The sequence below is a fragment of the Myxine glutinosa genome, chromosome 4 (genome assembly GCF_964187855.1).
Source record: "Myxine glutinosa chromosome 4, kmMyxGlut1.1, whole genome shotgun sequence".
In the NCBI taxonomy this organism is placed as follows: domain Eukaryota; kingdom Metazoa; phylum Chordata; class Myxini; order Myxiniformes; family Myxinidae; genus Myxine; species Myxine glutinosa.
The window spans coordinates 112,709,383-112,729,361 of record NC_136264.1 but is presented as its reverse complement, the minus strand read 5'-3'; positions in this window follow the sequence as shown (position 1 = coordinate 112,729,361).

Sequence of the window (19,979 nt, the reverse complement as noted above, 5' to 3'; positions counted from 1 at the left end):
ATAACCCTCAATTTCCATCCGATTCACTTGAAATTTGAATAGGATTTACATATCAGCAAACTAAATTCAACCACCAACTATTTTTGGGATCACCATAGGTCAAAGGTCAACAACAATTTCAATTTTCTAAAATCGTAAATTTTCATCCGATTGGCTTGAAATTTTAAAAGGATCTTCATATCACCTTACTGAAAGCAACCACCAACTATTTTTGAGATCAGCGTATGCCAAAAGGTCAACATAGGCCAAAGGTCAACAACAATTTCAAATTTCTAAAATCCTCAATTTTCAACCGAAACACTTGAAATTTGAATGGGATTTACATATCAGCAAACTAAATTCAACCACCAACTATATTTGGGATCACCACAGGTCAAACGTCAACAAAAACGTCAACAACCTCTCAGTGACGGATTAATACAGCAAGTACCCAGTTGTGAAGAGAATGGAAGGCACGAGGAGCAGTGCTTTGATGCATGACGAGCAGACCAAGCCAAGGTCACATCCGAGTGCTTCAGTATGTTCGGCACCTGAGGTGAACACATGTAGATTCCCACCTCCCAAGTCCAAGCGAAATGCTGTTCAAGCAGCCAACACGCACCAACATACCAAGCATTCTGTTGCTTCCTGCACAACAAAGACATCAGGAAATTCAGGAACGATTTAAGTAACGGGGAGACCGGATGGCGAAGCAACACAAGAGAACGGATGGGCCGGAATGACCTGAATTGGCTATTGGACATCAGGTTCGGATTGTGAACAACGACACGGACCAATGGTAGGCCAACCCCGGGAAAGTTATGGTGCGCTGCAATGAACCCCGCTCTGCGCGCTGCAACAAACCCCGTGTTGTATCCAGTAATCACACGAAACGTAGGCCTACTGCATGTGAACGTCAACGGTTTAATCACCAATCACCCAGCCTTCGCCTTCAGGCCTCATGCCAAACCGCGTATCTCTCAGCTCCTCCCACACTTTCTACCCCAACCGTAATTTCCGTTTCCGATGACGTCACTCCCATATTCCAAACATATCAATCATAAACATGTGAATTCCAAATATAACATTTCCCTCCCCTTTTCAAAAACAATTAGCCAATCACATAGTCCTTCATCCATGTAGGCTGTTGCGTAGCCCTTTGAGGTCGCTGAACAACTTGAGGAGCCCTTGGAGGAACTTCAGGAACAACTTGAGGAACTTCCCGGCTGCCAGGAAAGAAGAGGAGAAATGCTTCCCTGTCCTTGCCCGACCGGTGATACAGGAACCTTCCTCAAGCGATTCGCATGCCATCGTGATCCATCGTGTAGACGATAGGTGGCTGCTCCCAATCTCTTAACGATTTGCAATGGGTCCGACCATCGAGGCTGCAGCTTGTTGCGACGCCGAGGCAGCCAGACATGCACCCAGTCCTGCTCCTGTAACGTCGGTGGTTTGGCCCTTTTGGACTAGTCAAACCTCAACTTCATATGCTGCTGCTGGGTCTCTACCTGCAAACGTGTAGCTGACAATGTAGGATTACCCTTGGTAAAGCCAAGGCGATCGAGCGGGAGTTGTAGTTCCCTTCCCAGCATCAGCGACGCGGGGGATACCCCTGTAGTTGTGTGCTTGGAGGCCCGAAAGTGTGAGTGTTTGCAGGAGAGCTGCTTCAAACTGCCAACCTTCGGTCAGGTAAGCATGGATGCCGTTCTTTAGCGTCTGGTTGAGGCGCTCCACACCTCCATTAGCTTGAGGATGGTACACGGCTGTTCTAATGTGCTAGATAGCTCTCTCTGCCAGGTAAGCTGTAAAGTAATCAGCAGAAATAAATTGGGGCCCTTTGTCTGTGGTAATGATATCCGGGAGACCCCACCGGGCAAACAATGAATCAAGCTTTTGAATAACCGATTGATTGGTGACTGACCCCAGCAGCAAAGCTTCAGGCCACTTTGAATGGAGGTCATACACCACGAGTAGGTAACGAGCATGGGCTGGTGCCCCTTGCAGTTCTCCACAGAGGTCCACCTGGAGATGTTTCCAAGGTGCGGATGGCCACTGTATAGGGGATAGAGGGGCAGGGGTTGGCCGAGAGGATTTTCCGCTGAGGAGACATGCAGTGCAATCCTTGACCATCAGTTCGATGTCGTGATCGATAGTGGGCCACCAGACAATGTCTCTGCAGCGCTGTTTAACTTTCACTACTCCAAGGTGTCCCTCATGTGCCATTCGCAAGACCTGCACTCCAAGGGATGCCAGAATCAAGGTTCGGTGATCTCTGGCAATGCAGACATCCTCCCAGCAGGATAATTCTGCCCTCACTCTGTAGTAGGGTAACAGCTCCCCTTTCACGTTGGACGGCCAGCCCCCTCTAATGTAGGTACGGAGCGTGGTAAGCAGGGCGTCGTCCTGGGACCCTTTACAAAGTGATTCCATGGAAACAACAGTGGACAAGGGTGCCTGAAGCAGTTGCACTAGATCAGGTTCGGTGTCTGTTTCCTGCTGAGTCGTTGATGGTGGAACGACCGCTCTTGACAGAAGGTCCGCAACGGTGTTCTGGTGTCCTGGTGTGAATTCCAACTTAAAATTGTACTGATTCAAGCGGTCTGCCCACCTGAGTAATCGTAGTGGTTTATGTCCTGAGCCGTTGGTAGTCAAAAGTGCCGTGAGAGCTTGATGGTCTGTTCGCATTGTGAAGGCTCTGCCGTAGAGGTAGAGTTGCCAGCGCTCACATGCCCAAATGCATGCCAACGCTTCCCTCTCACCCACCGAGTACTTTTGTTCAGCCGTAGTGAGGGAACGGGAAGCGAACGCCACTGGTTTCTCGACCCCATCATGAAGCTGTGACAGTACAGCACCCAGTACCACCAAGGAGGCATCACAGGTACCCATCGTGGACGCTGTGAGACTGAAGTGCGCTAGAGTAGGGGCAGAAGTGAACTGATGCTTAAGTGTCTGTACAGCGTGGCTACAAGCCGTGGTCCATTCCCAAGGTACATCCTTTTTGAGGAGGTGGCGTCATGGCACTGTATTAGAGGCAAACTGTGGGAGGAAGTGGAGGTAATATGTGGCCATACCCAGGAAGGAGGCTAGGTGGGATACTGACTGTGGCTCAGGAAGGGCATGGATGGTGTCAACATGTGATAAGATAGGAGTGATGCCTTGCCCTGAGAGCTTGTATCCCACAAACTCTATCTCTGGAACCCCGAGGAGGCATTTCGAAGAGTTGTGTGACGTGATGGGCCGAGAGCTGACCAAAACCTTGTTGTAGTCGAGCATCATGTTGAGGCTGGGTGGCGCCATGTACCACAATATCGTCCAAGTAGATTGACACCCCAGGTATGCCGGCTAGGAGAAGAGACATTATTTTCTGAAAACTGCTGGGAGCCAAGCAGAGGCCGAAAGGCATGCACTTGTATCGGAAAACCCCCATGTGCATGACAAAGGCTGTGAGGTCTCTGCTGACTGGTGCCAGGGGTACTTGTAATTAACCTTGCTTTAAATCCAGTTTGCTGAAAACAGTGGAGCCATGGAAATGTGTGGTGAGTTCTTCTGCAGTGGGCAGGGGATATTTATCCAGAATGATGGCCTTGTTGACTGCCCGGAGGTCCACACACAGTCGCAGCTCCCCAGATTTTTTCCATGCAACGACCAGGTTTGAAATCCAAGGGGATGCATTGATGGATTCGATGACGTCAGAGTCGAGTAGACGCTGTAGTTCGGCCGTGACCTGGTCCCGGAGAGCCGGAGGTACCCTCCGCAGGGGTTGAATGACTGGTGCAACAGCAGCGTTAACTGTAGGCTGGTGTACAAAGTCAAAGATGCACTCCAGGTCTGTAAACAATGCAGGAAACATGTGGTGCCAGGTGGTCGTGACCTGCAGGGCATCTGTGCCACAGGAATCAGTCAGCCGAAAGACTGTGGAATTGGCACGCGGTTTGGCATGAGGCCTGAGGGCCTGAGGCCGAAGGCTGGGTGATTGGTGATTAAACCGTTGACATTCACAAGCAGTACGTTTCGTGTGATTACTGGATACAACAAATGGAATAAGTCGAGCCCAATCAGATTGGCACCCATTGTGGTGATGTAGAAAACTGAAGGAGCAGCAGTGTGGTTTTTGTACCGCACTGGTAGGCTGACAGTACCCAGCACGGTAATGTTGGTGTTGCCATAACCCGACAGAGCCACTGCAGTCTGTTTCAGAGGAATTTGCGAAAAAATATTGTCATAAATTGCCTTTTTGAGAATTGAGACCTTGGCACCTGTATCACCCAGAAGCGGCTTCAAAATATCATTCACGAAGCATCCACAAGTTTTGAATGCAGTGACTGGCTGGGACACCGCGTTGATTGCGACTGGTGATGAAGTTGCTGTGCCAGATGTGGTAGCTGAAAGGACGGGCGATGAGCGGCAGCACCGGGCAGAGTGGTGCATTTTTTTGCAATTCCTACAGCGCTGGCCATTTGCAGGGCACTTTGGGGACCGGGCTGCATGTCCGAGTGATCCACAGTTAGTGCAACGCCGGGAGGTACTTTGAACTTTTTGTACAGGCACTTGTGCTGTAGTATCCAAAGATGGCGCTGTGGAGGTGTCTGCCAATGTACATGCCGCTGCTAATGCCGCTTCCATTTGCTTCGCGATATCCACCGCTTTCCCCAATGATAAATCATCAGATTCTAACAGCAGGCGCTCCCTCAGCGGAACACAAGATGTTTTTTCAATGAGCTGATCCCTTATTAACTCGTCCTGCAGTGCTCCGAATTTGCAGTGCTGTACTGGCTCTCTCAGTGCAGACACAAGTTGGATCATGGACTCACCCGGCCGCTGAGACCGCGGACGAAACTGAAAGCGATTGAGAAGAAGATTCCGCCGAGAATCGAAATGTGCAGAGAGTGCATCCACCGCTGCTTGGAACGTGTCGTTCGCCGGTTCGAAAGTGGAGAAAATCCGCTGGCCTTCCGTACCCAAGCAGTGAATAAGAATGGCTCGCTTACGTGGAGCCGCCGTGGCTTGTAAATCCAGCGCAAGTAAGTACGTTTCAAATGACTGATACCACCGCCGCCATGGTGCTGTGGGTTCGCCTGGGACCGGCAGGGATGGTGCCGGTGGAGGTAAGGAAATATCAGCCATTCTCGTCACCACATGTTGTATCCAGTAATCACACGAAACGTACTGCTTGTCAACGGTTTAATCACCAATCACCAATCACCCAGCCTTAGGCCTCATGCCAAACCGCGTGCCTCTCTCAGCTCCTCCCACACTTTCTACTCCAACCGTCATTTCCGTTTCCGATGACGTCACTCCCATATTCCAAACATATCAACCACAAACATGTGAATTCCAAACATAACACTCCGCTCTGCGCGGGGTGCGCATAACACAGCAAAGGGAAAAAGTTCAGGCTCTCGATCGCTTTGCTGTGTGTGTGTGTGTGTGTGTGTGTGTGTGTGTGTGTGTGTGTGTGTGTGTGTGTGTGTGTGTGTGTAAGTGCCCATTACTGTGTGTGTGTGTGTGTGTGTGTGTGTGTGTGTGTGTGTGTGTGTGTGTGTGTGTGTGTGTGTGTGTGTGTGTGTGTTAGTTGTGATTTTTCACCAACACATAACCATTTACAGTGTGAATTGAAGTAAAATATTACTTCATGACCTGAGTTCAACAAATTAATTAAATATGAGAAATATTGTTGTTTCCTTCACTGAGCGCATGCACAAAGTGGTTTCATTCATTCCCAGGGAGCGTCCAAAGCGAGGCCACGCCTATCTAGCCAGGGCAACGCTTAGAGAGCCATCTGTTGACATGAGACAGCGATGTACATACAGGTCTCATACGTCAACACGTCTCTCAATCATGGAGACTCATTCACGTCGCGAGCCCATCCCCACACACGTCTCTCTGTTCGCTTCTGCATCTTCCAAGCGGCCATACCGCCCTCGACTGACCACAAAACTCCCTTTCCGCTGTCATAATAGTTCGAGAACACATGAGGAAACCGTGGTAGCTGTATTCGAGTCCATATACCTATTGTGTATATCCCTTTACAAACTCTCACCCAATCATCACTAAATATAACCAATGCCTGTTCAGCCTTGACTTCCTCAAGGCAGTTTTCTGGGCCCTGTGAGCTTTTTCTGGTCTTCATCAATGATATCTCCGACTCTGGAAAATCCTCTCTATCTCTTTGCTGATGACTCCACTCTCTGCCGCTCCCTTCCTCATCCCTCAGATCAGGCAGGCAGCAGCCTCTTCACTCCTTCACTACTTTCTGAACAATCCTCTTGAAGAAGTTCTGTCACTCAAGCTTTTGTGTCTCACTATCTGCCATGATCTATCCTGGGAAAACAACATTTCCAGGCTGGCCTCCAAAGCGAGTCGCCGACTGGGCTTCCTCCGTCGTGTGAAGTCCTTACTTGGCACACCTGGTGCTCCTCATCACATACAAGGCTTTCATCCACAGCTGAATGGAATACTGCTCTCCACTCTGGGCTGGTGCTCCTGCCTCGCACCTTGCTCGGCTTCACGCTGTTGACACCAAAGCTTTCAGAATCATTGGAATCTCCGCGATGAAGCTAACTCCGAGGGCCTTTCACTCTACTCACTCACCGCAGGCAGGTTGGTGGTCTTTCTGTCTTCTACCGACTCCTCTCCGGCCTTACTCCCCCAACTCTCTCTGTGCTCTGTCCTCCAAGTATTCCTGCAGGACACACAATATCTCCCAGCAACCCTCTTCTGGTGAAACTGCCAAAGTCAAGACTCTCTGCTCATCTTCACTCTTTCATTCCTCTTTTCTCCCACCTCTTGAACAAACTCCCTCACTCTCTTCAATCCCACTCCCCCCTCCAGGTCTTTAAAACAGCTGTTCACCACCATCTCTTATCTTCCCCCATCCAAAACCATGATGTTTTCTACCCCCGTTAATTCACCCCAGACCTGCCTTTTTGAAATACCGACTGCTTTCCTGGAAGTCCTAGCAGCGTCCATGTGTTTTATACCTCTCCCATCTTCCTCCCTCCCCCCCCCCCCCCAAGCCCTCTCTCTCCCACAGATCTCCTGATGTCCCTGTTCTCTCCTGTTGTACTTGTGTGCTTCCCTCTCTCTTCCAATCTTATCTCGTCCTCCCTTTAGTTTACCATGTTTTATGCGTCAGTTTGTTCTTATGTGATTATGTTAGCGCTTACACGAGCCTCGATCTTGTATCCAAAAAAAAAAAAAAAAAAACGCCGCCTCGTTGGCCATATCACTCAATGGTGAAGAATCACTTAAAAAACTTATACTAGCTGGATCCGGATCCGGATCTTCACCAAAAGTAAATCGATTCTTCCTTGTCAGACACTCAACCTGTCCAACAAGTTTCATCCAAATCCATCCATAACATTTTGAGATATCCTGCTTTGTATCGTTTTTGGCCCTATATCCCAATGGTGAAGAATCACTTGAAAAATTCTACGAGCAGGATCTGAATCCGGATCTTCACCAAAATCTAATCATTTAGTTATTGTCACATACGCTACATCTCTGCCAAATTTCGTCCGAATCCATCCACAACTTTGAGATCTTTTGTTTACAAATGGACAAACAAGCAGACAGACAAACAGGACAGATATGAAAACATAACCTCCATCCACCTTTTGTTGGGGAGGTAAGAACAACTGAACAAGACCTCTTAAGCCATAACTAATGCAATGGCACATCAAATGAGGAACAGTCTGATGATGAACATAATGTCATGAGGTTCTTCTTCATCCCTCGTATGCAGCACAAGGCTGTGGGGTGGCACCATTGGCTGTGTGGTACGGCTGTGCCATGATGTTTGAATGAGTGAAAGCCCTCTGCTGGTTAGGGCAGGAATTTGTAATTGGTTCAAGGCGTCTGCATTTGCTCGCCTACTCTTCACAAAGGACACCATAGGATCTTTAACATCCGCCAATGAATTCTGGCGTTTAACAGGACGCCCGTTTAACGTCCATCCGAGGGATGGAACACACATTGATGAATCACCTGCCTGTGAAACACCAGGGTAATAGTTTATAGCTGGGTCGGGATTCAAACCTAGGCTAGACGGTCTAGAGCAGTGTTTCCCAACTTTTTTCGCTTTGTGGCCCAACTGGCTTTTGACCTGACTCATGGCCCATGTCATGTGTCATGGCCCAGTGGGGATCATAGCAATTTTTTGAAACCAAATAATGTCAACAAGACCCACAACTTAATTCAATTTAGACTTTTAGAGTGTTTAATGGAACAATATTTCTCATTTGAACAATTTATTTGTGAAATGAATTAAAGCGAGTGAGTAAAGCAAATGTATTTGTGACAAAGGGTCTTGCGAGAAATTTTTAGAACAGAACATCAAGAAAATCAATTGAAAAGGCAAATGAACACTTCAGACTTCAAGGCTTTTCATAATAAACGAATATTTATTATAAATTAAGAAATGAAACTCTATTAACACATTGCAATAATAACCAGGAATATAAAAAATATTTGAAAACTCATCTCCAGGGTGCTTTGCTTCTGGGCTGTAACACAAAATGATTGCAGTATCTGCCAATTGAAAAAAAACCTCAAACCAGTTTAACCTGAAGCTACTTTAATGAGAGATGTTCTCCTGAATTTTCTGCACCAGTTTCCAAATCCTAGGTTCTGTTGTAAGAAGCGCACACCTAAGATCTGCCTCACATTCAAGGCGGTTCCGAGCCTTTGTCTTCAGCTGCACAAACGTTGAGAAGCCTGATTTACAAAGATAAGTTGTTGCAAAGGGCAGGAGTTTCCGAAGGTGTTCCTTTGCAATGTTGGGGTAGCTTCCCATCATTTCTGGCCAAAACTCAGATATAGAGGAAGCTTCAAAGACATCTCTGCATCCAGAATCATTTTGAAATTCAATCAGTTCATCTTGCAGGTCATCGTGGTCGTCACTGACTTTAACAAGAAAAGGATTCTCATGAGCTCCAGTCCTTCTCTCCCAATTTCTGGAAAGTACTGCAGAAATTATTCTCTGAGACAGCTGAGGTGTGTCACAACATCCTTTGCAACGCCAGGATCCAACGACTCATTAATAGTGACTTCTGAAAGAGATTCAAACATGGTAAAGTTCCCTTCCTCAGCCTCTCGTTTCCAGTTTTCAAGTTTCTGTATAAATGCACTGAGAGTGTCAATGAACTGAATGATAGTTGTTCCCTTCCCTTACAGCTTTAGATTCAGTCTGTTCAGTTGATCAAAAATATGCACAAGCTATGCAAGGCGAAAGACCCACAGCTTTTCATGGAAGTTTGTGCTTTTCTTGCATCTGTAGGAAACTCTACAACTCTTCTCGGAGTTCAACCACTCTTGCCACAACATTTCCTTTTGATAGCCAACGCACCTTGGTGTAGTGAAGCAGGTTCTTATGCTCTGAATCCATTTCTGTGCACAATTGCTTGAACAGTCGGGAATTCGAAGCATGCTTTTCACGCAGTTCACAATTTTGATGACTTGTTCAAGAACATCCTGAAGATGAGATGGAAGGGTTTTTGAAGCAAGAGCTAGCCGATGAATCAGACAATGAACAGAAATGATACCTGGAGATAGATTTCGAACAAGCGCTTGGAAGCCACTTTTTGCTCCGAGCATAACTGGGGCGCCATCGGTGCACACTCCACAGAGATTGTGCCAGTTCAGTTCCTCATGGTCAAAGAACTCTGTTACTTTTTCTACCACATCCAAAGCTCTGGTATTTCTTTCGAGAGACCGGCAAAATAAGAATTCTTCCTTGATGGAATCACCTTTCACATACCAAACGAAGGCAAGAAGCTGGGAACAGGATGAAACATCTGTGGATTCAAAATGTAGCGTTAAACCGCGGCGTTACGCGCGCTGCTTGTGAGCAAGGAGGAAGCGGACAAGCGGTAACATATAAACGTCTTTATTGTAAGACTACACTGTAACACTGAACTCCTCCGGGCTGGTCGCCCGGTGTATATCATGAGGCCACGCCTACCCCTCGGGCGTGGCCACCGCCCACTTGGTGCGTGGAATGATGTCACCACGCCAGTGGGCTTTTGTGTCCGCCACACGCGCCCCCCCAGAATTCCCGCACACCTGGAGGGCCAGTTTGTGGGGCAGACGAATGACCCGGCCGAAGCGCCCCCTGGCGATCGGCGGCGTCCGGGGTGCAGGGATACCAGGTGGGATGCCGCTGGCTGCCCCTGGGATGGGTGCAGGACCGGGGGGCGCCGTGGCGGCGGGGCTGGGCGGTGCCGGGGGTCCGCCCGCAGGAGGGCAGCCCCGACGTGGGGGTCGGGCCACTGGCGGTGGATGGTCCACATCGAGGTGGGCCGGCTTGAGACGGTCTACCGAAACGCGGTCAGGAGTACCGCCGATGTCCAGGGTGAAGTGCTTCGCCCCGGTCTCCAGCACGCGGAAAGGCCCGTCGTACGGGGGCCGCAGTGGTGTCCGATGGGCATCGTGGCGGACGAAGACGTACTCCGCCGTGCGAAGCTCCGGGGCGACGTGCGTCGGTGGGTGCCCGTGGCATGCCGTGGGCACCGGGGCGAACCTCTGGGCGGTCTCTTGCAGAGCGGAGCGCTGCTGTGCCGCGGACCATGGTGCCGTGGAGTCGGGGAGGAACTCGCCCGGCACCCGCAGCGGTTGCCCGAAGACCAACTCCGCCGCGGATGTGCGCAGGTCCTCCTTGGGCGCCGTCCGGAGGCCCAGCAGGACCCAGGGGAGCCTGTCGACCCAGCCGCCGTCGCGGAGGGTGGCCCGGAGCGCGGCCTTCAATGAGCGGTGAAATCGCTCACACAGGCCGTTAGCCTGGGGGTGGTAGGCCGTGGTTCGGTGCAGCCGGACCCCGAGCCCCTGCGCAACCGCCCCCCAGAGCTCCGAGGTGAACTGGGGGCCACGGTCGGATGAGATGTCTGAGGGGGCGCCGAACCGGGCGACCCAGGTGGCGATGAAAGCCTGCGCGACATCGGCCGCCGTTGTCGACGCCAAGGGCACGGCCTCCGGCCACCGGGTGGTGCGGTCCACCATGGTGAGGACGTGGGTGAAACCCCGCGAGGGGGGCAGAGGTCCCACCAGGTCCACGTGGACGTGGTCAAACCGGCGTTCCGGCACCGTGAACGGGGCCAACGGGGCCTGGGTGTGCCGGTGCACCTTGGCGCGCTGGCACGCGAGGCATGTCCTGGCCCAGCCGCGGACGGCCTTCCGGAGGCCATGCCAGACGAACTTGTCGGCGATCAGCCTTTGGGAGGCCCTCGCGCCCGGGTGGGACAGGCCGTGGATGGCGTCAAACACCTGGCGCTGCCAGCCCGCGGGCACAATGGGGCGAGGACGCCCGAGGGAGACGTCGCACAAGAGGGCCGCGCCCGCGCCGTCGAACGGCACCTCGGTGACGCGGAGGCCCGTGACGGCGGTCCGCAAAGCCTGGACGTCGGGGTCAGCGGCCTGGTCCGCTGCCATCCGGGCGTAGTCGATGCCGAGGTGGACTGCGTGGGCGACGGCCCGGGAAAGGCAATCCGCAACCGGGTTGTCCTTCCCCGCGACGTGCTGGATGTCCGTCGTGTACTCGGACACGGCCGAGAGGTGACGCTGCTGCCGGGCCGACCACGGCTCGGTGACCTTGCCCATCGCGAAGATCAGCGGCTTGTGGTCGACGAAGGCAGTGAACGCCCGGCCCTCGAGCAGATGGCGGAAGTGCCTGACCGCCAAGTGAAGTCCGAGCAACTCGCGGTCGAAGGTACTGTAACGGCGTTCGGGCGGGCGAAGCTGCCGGCTAAAGAACGCCAGCGGTTGCCAAGCTCCACGCACCCATTGCTCGTGCACCGCGCCCACCGCGTAGTCTGAGGCATCGGTGGTGAGGGCGATCGGTGCATCGGGCGCCGGGTGCGCGAGCATGGTGGCGTTAGCCAAGGCGAGCTTCGTGCCCGTGAACGCCGTGTCCATCTGCTCGGTCCAGGTAACGTCGCCTTTGCCCGGCTTACCTCGGAGAGCTTCGTGCAGGGGGCGCAGGAGCTGGGCGATACGGGGCAGGAACCGATGGTAAAAGTTCACCATGCCCAGGAACTCCTGCAGCCCTCTGATCGTGCGGGGGCGCGGAAACCCCTTCACCGCCTCCACCTTGGCCGGCAGGGGGACGGCTCCGTGCCTGGTGACACGGTGCCCCAGAAAATCGATTGTGGCGGTGCCGAACCGGCACTTTGCGGGGTTCACAATCAGGCCATGCTGGCCCAGGCATTCGAAGAGCGTGCGGAGGTGGCGTAGGTGCTCTTCGCGGGACGCGCTGGCGACGAGGATATCGTCCAGGTAGACGTAGACAAAATCCAAGTCGCGCAGGACGCTGTCCATCAGTCGCTGGAACGCCTGAGCCGCATTCTTCAGACCGAAGGGCATGCGCAGGAACTCGAAGAGTCCGAATGGCGTGATGACCGCCGTCTTCGGGACGTCCTCCGGCCTGACGGGGACCTGATGGTAGCCGCGTATGAGGTCCACCTTCGAGAAGAAGGACCTGCCCGCCAAACGGGCGGAAAAGTCCTGAATGTGGGGGACGGGGTAGCGGTCGGGAGTCGTGGCGTCATTGAGACGGCGATAGTCCCCGCACGGTCGCCATCCCCCGCCGGGCTTCGGCACGATGTGCAGCGGCGACGCCCAAGCGCTCTCTGAGCGCTGAACGATGCCGAGTCGCTCCAGGGTAGCGAACTCCGCTTTTGCCACCGCCAGCTTCGTCGGCTCGAGGCGGCGTGCCCGGGCGTAGACCGGTGGCCCGACGGTGGGGATGTGATGGGCCACCCCGTGCTTGACGGCCCCCGCCGAGAAGGTGGGCCGCGTGAGGGCCGGGAAGCCGGCGAGGAGGCGGGTGAATGCGTCCGCTGCCGGAAGCGTACAGACCAACGTGGCCGGAACCGAATCGTTCGGCAAGCCGCTTGGCAAGCCGCTCGTTGAGCTGGGCAACGCACATGCGAGCGAGCTGAACGTCTCGGCCTGGACAAGCCGTCTGCGCTTGACGTCGACCAGGAGCCCATTAGCGCACAGGAAGTCCGCGCCAAGCAGTGCCATGGGCACGTCGGCGGTGACGAACGTCCATCGGAAAACCTGCCCTCCAAACCGCAGAGAGAGGCAGCGTTTTCCGTACGTACGGATGGGCGTCCCGTTCGCGGCAAGCAGCGCGGGGCCCCCACCCGCGGCGTGCTTGTCTGACGTGCCGGCGGGAATGACACTCACCTGTGCTCCCGTGTCGCACAGGTAACGGCGCCCGGAGAAGGTGTCCGTTATGAACAGCAGGCTGCTCGAACGGCCGGCGCTCATCGCCACAATTGAGCGCCGGCCCGGGCGTTTCCCGACCCGTTGAAGGAGCACGGCGGATGACACCGCCGAGCTTCGTGGCCGAACTTGGCGTGGAACCAGCACCAGGTGGTGGAGCTGGAGGAGCGCGGCTGGCTCCGCCAGGCCGGTGGAGTCGACGGGTTTCCCCGCGGTGGCGGTTTTCGCCGCGGCGGTGGGCGGGGCGTGGCGGCGTTCACGAGGTGCGTATCAGCATGCTGCTGAACTTCAGCGTGCTGTAGAAGATGATGCTGTGGAACATCAGCGTCGAAGGCCGTGACGGCCACGCCAACGCTCGCCCGCGTGTCTGAAGCGGCGAAGTACTTGTCCGCCTCGGCCGCCAATGCTCGGGGTTCCGTTAGCCCGGTCCCGGCCAACGCGAGGCGAACCTGCGCTGGAAGTTGGCGACGGAAAAGCGCCCGGAATAGCGAACCGGGGGCTTCGTCGCCCAACAGTGACAGCATATGGTCCATTCGGACCGACGGGCACGTCTCACCGAGCTCGGGGAGATCCAGGAGGCGGTCGGCCCGTGCGTCGTCCGTGAGGCTGAACGTGGCTAGGAGTAGCCGCTTGAGTGCCTCGTACTTGTGGCCGTCCGGTGGGTGGCGAAGGACGGACACAACTCGAGCGGCCGTGCCGGGCCCGAGGGAGGCGACGACGTGGCAATAGCGCGTGTCATCGCCGGTGAGGTGCCGAAGCTGAAATTGGGCTTCGGCCTGGACGAACCAGACTTCGGCCTGAGCCTCCCAAAATTCCGGAAGTTTGACGAAGTCGGCCATGGCGATGGCGTCGCGTGTGGAAGGATCGCTCCGGCAGATCCAACGTCGAGGGTCACCAGTAAAGCGCGGCGTTACGCGCGCTGCTTGTGAGCAAGGAGGAAGCGGACAAGCGGTAACATATAAACGTCTTTATTGTAAGACTACACTGTAACACTGAACTCCTCCGGGCTGGTCGCCCGGTGTATATCATGAGGCCACGCCTACCCCTCGGGCGTGGCCACCGCCCACTTGGTGCGTGGAATGATGTCACCACGCCAGTGGGCTTTTGTGTCCGCCACAGCGTCTTTGATTTCAGCAATCACCTGTTCTTTTATGTCGCTAGACAAGTCAGCAATCCTCCTTTGAACCGTATTATTTGACAGAGAAATTTTGTTGAACTTTTTTTCAGCTTCTTCTCCAAGCAGAATCCGAGCCATCTTCAGAGCACATGGCTTGATCAGAGTCTCTCCGACTGTGTGAGGTTTCTTCTGTTGCGCATTGAGGAGGCTGACTGCTAGCGGGGCAGCGAAGTGCCAAATATAAGTACAATTGTTCAGATTGTGGTAAAAGCACCAAATTTCGTTCAGTTCATCTTGAATACATAATAATCAATTTCAGATATAGTGCAAAGAAAAAAATCCCCCTGGTGGCCATATTTGGCCAAAATCCAAGATGGCCACCAGCCGAGCCGTGAATTTCTATTAAACCCGATATTTTCTTTAATATTCAAGCTACAGACATGAATAAAACATCATTTTGTATGTTTTCAGACACAAGGAATCCAATTACAGCATTAATTCGTTCATAAAATGCATATATTTCAGCATAAAGGGCATGTTTATGTCGAAACTGTCAACAATCGACGAACAGTTGACCGGATTACATTTTGGAATAGTCACGATGACAACAGTCGGAAAGGTGAATGCTTACTTTCTAAAATGACTATTAAATGTATTCAGAAACAATTCTTTTCTCTTTTCTGTCAGGTCTACATGTATGGCGCCAATGATGCCATCCAGGTGTTAAGTCTGAACCTTCGGAGCTCCCACAATGTCGACACGGAAAAAGTGTAAGCTCATTGAACATGAGAAGCTGTCCTCACCTCGAAACACACCAGGACCTATTGATTGGACAATATGTGTGCTATTTCAAGAACGTTCGACTGCACCACTTCAGTGTCCTGCACTATCAAAACGAACAGATGTGGGAGCTGGTTATGACACATTGGCTGACAATTTGAAATGTTTTCATGACTTGGGCAAGCTAGCGGTGGCTATAGATATATCACAGCTTGATGAGGGCGATGGCATTGCAAATACGTTGTCCAAACATAGTGCCAAATGGCATCACTCCTGCCGCTTGAAGTACTCTGCTAGTAGGCTGACAAGACTACAACCAGTGGAACCATGCACCAGTCCGAAAGGAGATGGTCCTTATATGCGTCGACAAGCTCGTGAAGATCAAAGTAGTGATACATGTTTCTTCTGTGACATAATGGGAACAGAAAGTAGTCCGCTGCACGAAGCAATGACGTCAAAACTTACACAACGTGTCAATCACTGTGCTTTCAAGCTACAGGATCAAAAGCTTATTGCCAAACTTAGTGCGGGTGACCTAGTGGCACAGGAAGCAAAATATCATTCAGCATGTCTGGTGAAACTGTACAATGCTAGCAACAGGAAAGTAGAGGAAGAACAAAACCAGAGCCCAGATGGACAGGCTCACGGTATAGCTTTGGTCGAGGTAAATGGCTATATCGAAGATATACGTTTAGCTGACAAGACCGTGGCTCCAATATTCCAATTGAGTAATCTCCTGCAGCTGTATAGGGATCGCTTACGAGAGCTAGGGGTGGACATATCGGGCCGTATAAACTCTACACGTCTGAAAGAGAGACTCCTTGCCCATGTATCAGGTCTTCACGCATACAGGCAAGGTCGCGACATCCTTCTGACATTCGAAGAGGATGTATGACTTGCTCTGAAAGATGCATGTTTGGATGACTTCGATGATGAAGCTATTTGCATAGCAAAGGCAGCACAGATTATTCGCCGAGACATGCTGAAGAAGCACACATCACACTTTGATGGCTACTTTGAAAAAGGATGCCAGGAAGATGCTGTACCAAAGTCGTTGGTAGCACTACTTGGTATGCTAATGGATGAACCCAATATAAAGAACAAGGCATCAGACACAGTGAGACAAGCAACTCTGAGTCTCGCTCAGCTGTTGCAATACAACAGTCATGTGAGAAGGCGCCAGGAGTCCACCAATTCGCATCACTGTAAGGACAGAGAGACCCCACTGCCTGTTTATATTGGCCTGATGATCCATGGACATACGCGTAAACGTGAACTGGTGGATATACTGTTTCATCTCGGCTTGTCAGTTTCATATGACAGGGTTCTTGGCATATCGACAGAACTTGCCATCTCAGCGTCTGAGCAATATCAAACTGATGAGGTTGTGTGTCCACTTATCCTGCGTAAAAATCTATTTACAACTGCTGCAGTGGACAATATCGACCACAACCCCAGCTCAACTACAGCATGCGAGGCCTTTCATGGTACAGGAATATCCCTGTTTCAAAACTGAGCAACAGCGTCTGATGGTATTGTACGTGAACCCGCCATTCTGCAACCAACGTCTTCAAAAACACAGATACCGCCACTTCCGGACTCGTACACAACTTTGACACCGGTTACACTGATCAAGAAGGATCCCATTGTTCCATTGCAGAATGGTCCACTAACATGTGACAAAGAACTTGTGAAATCGTCTCTTGATTGTGAAACTAAATGGCTGAACAATACCCAAGACCTTATCACCAAAGAGCTTCAGAGCACAGATGAGCCAATATCGTGGGGGTGCGTTCCATGCAAACACACTGGAAAGTCCAAGAAACTTTGATGTCACAATTACATCACTGTTACCGTTGTTCTCAGACGATTCCAAGTCTGTCGCCATGATCCGTCATGCAATGGATGTTGTAAAATCTGCGGTTGAACTTCTGAATTCTGGTCAGGTACCAGTGTTAACAGCGGACCAGCCTCTGTTTGCAATTGCAAAGCTGATCCAGTGGAACTGGCCAGATGTGTATGGAGAAGAAAAGTTTGTTATTCTGCTTGGTGGACTCCACACAGAGATGGACATCTTGAGAGTCCTTGGAAAGTTGCTGGACGGAAGTGGCTGGACACATGCGCTAACCCAAGCAAACGTTGCCACAGCAGGGATGGCTGACTCATTTTTAAAGGCGTCACATGTTACAAGAACGAGGCATGCCCATCAAGTCACTTCTAGTGCATTGTCAGTCCTCATGCGTAAAGCTTACGACACCTACATGTGTGAGGAAATAGAACCATTGGCCTTTGACAAGTGGTGCCTTAAACAGGCTGAGATGTCTCCACAGTTCCAGTACTGGCTGATAATTATACGATTAGAGCTCCTCGTTTTGGTGTCAGTGAGGTCTATTCGTGAAGGGAACTTCGCACTCTACGTCGCAGCCCTAGAAGCAATGGCTCCCTGGTTTTTGCCCTTGATCAAACACACTATTCCAGACGGATTCCCGTTCATATTCGGGACATGGTTACACTGCAGGACAGACTTCCTGATGTAGCGAGGCAGTTTGAACAAGGTGACTTTGTGGTGCACAAAACAAATCGTCCATTCTCAGCTCTTGCCATAGATCATGCACACGAACAAAATAATGCGGTCGTAAAGAGTGATGGTGGGGCGGTTGGTCTTCTGCAAAATCCACGAGCACTCCTACGGTGGATTGTAGCAGGTCCTGAACTGTCTAGGGTTGTACATGGCTTTGAAACAGTTGCCCTCGAGAGCAGTACTTCGAAGAACAATCTTAAGCATCATGAGCATACGCTGTCCGCACAAGTCTCCTTTGCAAAAGAGGTCACGACGCTCGTTCAAGTAATTGATGACATGGGAAATCCATTCACAGACGAAAGCGGGGACTTGCTGGTCTTGGATAGCCGAGATATTGTTGATTCAGAAATAGCGGATAACGTGCGCTCCATAGAGAATTTGGGCCAGCAGCAGTATGAGCAATATGTCAAAGAGCGTATGTTAGAGAAACAACCCCTATAATGGATCCCATCAAGAGAAACAACATACCTTTGTTCAGCCAACCACCACCAAAGGTCTCATCTAAAGCAACACACCTATCATCACTTAAAAGTGACTGTGCACTGTTTTCGAGACTCTACATAGCTCTACAAAGCCCATTATGTTGAAATAAATGTATTTTATGAAAGAATTAATGCTGTAATTGGATTCCTTGTGTCTGAAAACATACAAAATGATGTTTTATTCATGTCTGTAGCTTGAATATTAAAGAAAATATCGGGTTTAATAGAAATTCAAAGCTCGGCTGGTGGCCTTTTTGGATTTTGGCCAAATATGGCCACCAGGGTGATTTATTTCTTGGCACTATATCTGAAATCGATTAATATGTATTCAAGATGAACTGTACGAAATTTGGTGCTTTTACCGCAATCTGAACAATTGTTTCACATATCTGCCCCGCTATGGAGATGTTTACGTTGTCGGTTGCTTTGTTAGCAAAATCACTCATAGTATGCAGCTGTTTGATGTATGTGGCCGACGCCTCGTATGTGCGCCCCAGTTTCAAGGCCTCGTTAAGAGTAAAGGTCTTAGGTTTTGTCAGAAGCTCCTTCTGAAGTCGGACATTTGGGTACTTGCAATGATCTGTTCTATCAAGCGGTGATCCTCTGCTTGTTTGGAGCTGAAATCACACTTCTGAGATTGAAGCTTGCACCGGCTGATGAAGGCATCCAGCCACTCACCGAGATTTTGGCAGCAGTAACGAAGCTCCAGTCGACAGATCCTGAAGTTATCCGAGGGTTCCATTTGTTCCAGGAAGCAATTGAAAATATGTGCGGGTTGCTGCCGCTGTTTTTCTGTTAAAGTCCATGTGTTGTACCGGTTGAGGCCTTCCTCTCCCACTTGAAGCAGGAGCAGTGGCACCTGGTTGTTCTCTGTAATGCCTCACACTTGAAAGTACAGCCCCAATCGCTGCCTAAACATCTTAAAGGCCGCCGCTGTGTTAAGCGCGGTCCAATCCATGCACGGCATTCCCGCCAGGTCCGCCATTGTGAACGGTGGCTGCGAGGTCAACGAGGAATGAGCCGATTATAAGAAGCACGGGAAACACTGGCTTTTTGCCTCGATGAGCTCGAATATGCGTCATAAAACCGCTGCCACCATGTAAAGTTCCGATGTAAAATAGATCACGAGGTGATGTCAAAGAGAACAATCACTTATTGCAACACCCGGAATCATGTTCATGTCGACGACCCCGACGACCCCGGAACTCCGCCTTCATACTCCAAATCGCAAGCAAGCACTTCCGGTTCCACACAACTAATGTAATACCATTACAGGTACCACAGCCTCAAGCGCCCCCACCGTCTTGCTTATACGGTACCTACCCGCTGCGTCGTAGAAACGCACACACATGTGTGATGACATCTTTGCCATGGTCCTTCAGGGTGGTGAAATGCGTGCTTTGATGCCTTTGTGCTTTGTTGATTTTTGAAACGTGTGTGAATGGTTAAGGGATTTGTGTGAATGAATGAGGGTGAAATCCACCGAGCCAGGTCACTCACCTGTAACACCAGGACAGGGCCCATGGAAATTTGGGGCCCATTGGGATGGCCCCGCAGGTAACATTTGGTATTGTGGCACCCACGGGGGAACGTGGTCTGAAGGAAGGGGTATGTTGTTTTTATTGAAATTTTGCAATGGTTGATAAGTTTTGTGGTTAACGTAGGTTTGTGTGTGTTGCTGTTTTTCTCTTCCTCCCCAGGAGTTACGAACGAGGATTCTAATGATTGTAAATATTTGAAATGTAAGTTGTTGCTTAAGGGGGTAGAACGGTATGGAGAACAGGTAAGTCGATATGGCTCACTTCGCACAGCCCTCCTG